At 47.2% G+C, this 4,006-nt stretch overlaps 1 pseudogene; it reads left to right on the top strand.

Moving 5' to 3' along the window:
• The first annotated feature begins 1,572 nt into the window (after positions 1–1,572).
• On the top strand, positions 1,573–2,577 carry LOC106008428 (peptidyl-prolyl cis-trans isomerase A pseudogene; annotated as a pseudogene).
• The last annotated feature ends 1,429 nt before the right edge of the window (positions 2,578–4,006 follow it).

Below are 4,006 nucleotides of genomic sequence, written 5' to 3' on the forward strand. Positions count from 1 at the left end.
GGAGGAGGGAGCCAGGGAGGAGGAAGGCAGGCTGGTGAGGCCTTCCCCCCAGCAGGCACTTCAATAATCTGATTTCCATAAAGAGAACTTTCCTGACCATAAAGATTTTATTGAAACTCCCAGCAGCCTGATAAAAGCATAATTCCACTGACCACAATCTACCTAGGACTAGCTCCAGGATAGTGGGCTGAAACACAGCAAAGCTGTCCCTTCTAGAAAGCTGCTCGCCTCCCCTTCCCCCTTTCTCCTCCCCTTCAAGGGCCAGGAACTGCCTCCATTTGGCTCAACTGTGGACCATTCACACTCTGTAGGGAAAATGTTAGACCAACCCTGAAAAGAAGCTCAGCTCTACTGGCCTGGGACAGGGAAAAAGGGGTCCTGTGCCAGGAGCACAGCAGTGTGTGTCATTCTTGCAATTCCTGGGCCCTCCATGGCCTGTTCCAGACCTGCTACTCCCAGAGCCCCTAACTGGGACCCCACCTAGAGCTGAAGTCCCCAGAGAGCTGACTGGAGTCCTGAACAGCATAGAAAAACTCCTGACCCTATGGACTTGGATCTAAAGCCTCACTCCACTGCTTAATGGCTATGTGACATTAGAAAAGTCACTTCTCTTCTGGTTTTCAGCTTCCTTATTGGTAAAATGGGGGAAGGAATATTTATTCAGTGTCAAGTGTAATGACAGAATATGAGACACTTTCTGTAAAGTGCCTAGCATAGTGCCTGGGACAAAGTAGGCTTTGAATATATGTTACTCCTTACCACCCTGTTTCCCCCACACCAACAAGCCCTCCCCTCTCCTCAGGCCTGGAAGAGGCTTCCTGGTAAGCTAGAATAAGTCCTAAGAAAACAGACATGGGAAGGCTCCCCACTTCTAGGAGTTAAATTGTTGATTTCCAACTAACCTAACTCCAGCTATGACTTTGGGCAAGTCATTTTCCCTCTCTGAGCCAGTCTCCCCACCTGTCCAATGACAGCCGGCAGTTAGATGTGGTGATCTAAGTAACTTTCTGGTCCTGATTTTGCATCACTCAAAAACTGTCCAAATTCTGGTTATTCCGAACTATTCATTCAACAAATGTGCATGAAGCACCTACTATGTAATGAGCATTGCTCTAAGCACTAGGAATAAAGTGTTTGGAAAACCAGACAGAAATTGCTGCTCCATAGAGCTCAATGAAATCAATCAATAAAGTCAATCAATACCATATGTGGTATGTTGGAAGGTCTGAGGAGAAAAATAAAGTAGGAGAGATGGAGATGTTGGGGAGGGGCAGGGGCTACAAGTTTTAAGGCAGTAGCCAGGGAAGACCTCACCAAGGAGGTACCATTTGATTCAAGACTTGAAGTGTGGTGTGGTGGCACACACCTGTACTCCTAGCTACTGTGGAGACTGAGACAGCAGGATCACAAGTTCAAGGCCAGCATGGGCCACTTAAGGAGACCCTGTCTCAACAAATAATTTTAAGAAAACCCGCAGTGGGTACAGGAGCACACTGCACAGACATCTGGGAGACCACTACTCCAGGAAGAATGAACATCTTGTTGAGCTCTCACAATTCCTGAGGTTTGAGCATGGCTGGCTGTCTAGAAAGTCAGGGTGCTGGAGAAGAGGAGAGATTTAACAGGAATTCAGGCCACCTGCCACCAGCCGTGGTCAACTCCACTGTGTTCTTGGAGATCCCTGTCCATGGCAAGCCCTTAGACCACATTTCCTTCATCCTGTTTCCAAAGTTCCAAAAATAGCTGAAAACTTTCACGCTCTGAGGACTGAAGAGAAAGAATTTGGTTATAAGGGTTCCTGATTTCACAGAATCATTCCATGATTTATGTGACAGGGTGATAACTCCACATGCCATAATGGCACTAGTGGCAAGTCCATCTCCAGGAAGAAATTCAATAAGAAATTATTCTGAAACATATAAGTTGTTATGGCTTGTATCTAGATGTGCCCCCAAAGCCTCATGTGATCATAGGTGGGGCTTTTTGAAGGTGGCTGGATCTAGAGTGTGTGATGGTGAGATTAATGATGTGATGCTGGGATTAAGGGTACCCCACCCTGGGTGTGAGCGCTACCAGCCCAAAGTATGGGTAGCCTGGATGGAATATAAGAGACAGAAAGAAGGCTTGCTGTTGCTGTTGCTTCTGCTGCTGCCATCACTTGTTGTTTGCTGCCTTCTTCCTGCCCTGCTATGCTATGAACTGTTTCTCCTCTGTGATGTCCTTCTGCCAGGCTGCCCTGCCTTGGAGGCTGTCGATTATGGACTGAAACATCTATAAATTGTGAGCTGAAATAAACTTCTCCTCCTTTAACTCTAGGTGTTAGGTACTTTGTCTCAGCAATGAGAAAAGTAGCTAAGACATAGATCCTGCATCTAGTTCATGGCAAATGTTGGACCAAATACAACTGGCTCCCAGTTTTTCACCTGCAATACCAAGACTGAATGGTTGGAGGGCAAGCATGTGGTCTTTGGTAAGGTGGAAGAGGGCATGAACATCGTGGAAGCCATGGAGTGCTCTGTGTCCTGGAATGGCAAGACCAGCAAGAAGTGCACCATTGCTGATTGCAGACAACTCTAATACATATGACTTTTGTGTATCTTAAGGCCAGACCCCACCAGACCATTTCTTCTGTAGCTCAGGAGAGCACCCCTCCACCCCATCTGCTTGCAATATCCTATAATCTGTGCTGTCATTGTAGTTCTTTGGGTTCCATATTTTCCTTGCTCCCTTCCAAATCTAGCTGAATTGCAGAGTTAAGTTTATGATTATGAATAAAAACCAAAAAACAGGGATTCAGTTTGTGCAGGGTCCCATAGACTGTTAAAAGGACTTCATATTTTTATTCTGAGTGAAATGAAGAGCGTGTGAGAAGGTTTCAGCAGAGAAGGGACATGGTCTGACTTCTGTTTTAACAAGATCACTCTAGCTTCTTATTAGAAAATAGACTGATGGTGGCAGGACAGTAAAGAAGCATAGACCAGCCAAGATGGAGCTGCATTGATCCAGGCAAGAGGTGATGGTAGAGTCATGAGGCTGCTGTGAGCCCCCAAGAGAGGAATCAGGAGGGCAGCCAATGGGGCTGTGGGTCCGAGAATAAGCAGATGACCTCACTGATGAGTGGCCCACAGAGGTCCAGGTTTGGGGGCGGACAGAGTGAGGTTACACAGGTGATTCGCAGGGTGTTTCTGTGATCTGTTCTGTGCCTCTCCTGTCCTTTGCACGTGCTTATACATCTTCCTGGAATTTCTCCTCTGCTTTGTTCACAGTTGTCTGCTGATCCTAACAGAGTCACTCAAAACAAGATGCCTGGAAAGTGCAAGGACCAGAGTTTGATCCCAGGTACCAAAAAAACAAGATGTCTGGAATGGTGGAGTAAGTCCGCTCCTCCTTAAAAAGTGAGAACTCTGGCACAAATCATCAAAATAAACTTTTCCAGAACTCTAGAAATTAACCAAAAGCTTACAACAATCCAAGGAATTTTATTCAAGAAGCACCTACTGATTTTTGAGACTTATTTACGTGCCTTCTCATTTCAACAGATGCAGCCTGCTGTGTCTTTGTTGAGGCGACTTTTTCCTCACCCAGTGGTCAATCCTCAGCAAGCCACTGAGCAGCCTTTTCCCTGCTGCTCACCAGTGCACCAATTCCTGGGTTCAGAATGGTGGCCTTCTGGATCCCTGAACTGACCTGTTGTCTGGGCAGGCTTTTGGCTGGAGCCTGAGGACACTTGTGATGGTATCTAGGCATGCCTTTCACTGGGGCCCCTATGTAGCTGTTGTCTGGGAGGGCCTTTGGCTGGGGGCTGTGCATCCCATTTCCTGTTGTCTGTGCAGGCCTTGGCTAAGGCCTCCACGCACTTATCAGTGGTATTGGGGTGAGCCTCTGGGTATTGCTTGTGTGCCTGTGTAGCTCTTTTCCAGGTGGGTCCTTGGCTGTGGCCAATGGTATGGCAGGCCTCTGGCTGAAGCTTGTGTGCCTGTGCAGCTCTTTTCTAGGCAGGACTTTG

This window comes from Heterocephalus glaber, unplaced genomic scaffold, assembly GCF_053883595.1.
Source record: "Heterocephalus glaber isolate CG9 unplaced genomic scaffold, H.glaber_assembly_v1.0 deba00001790, whole genome shotgun sequence".
Lineage (NCBI taxonomy): Eukaryota > Metazoa > Chordata > Mammalia > Rodentia > Bathyergidae > Heterocephalus > Heterocephalus glaber.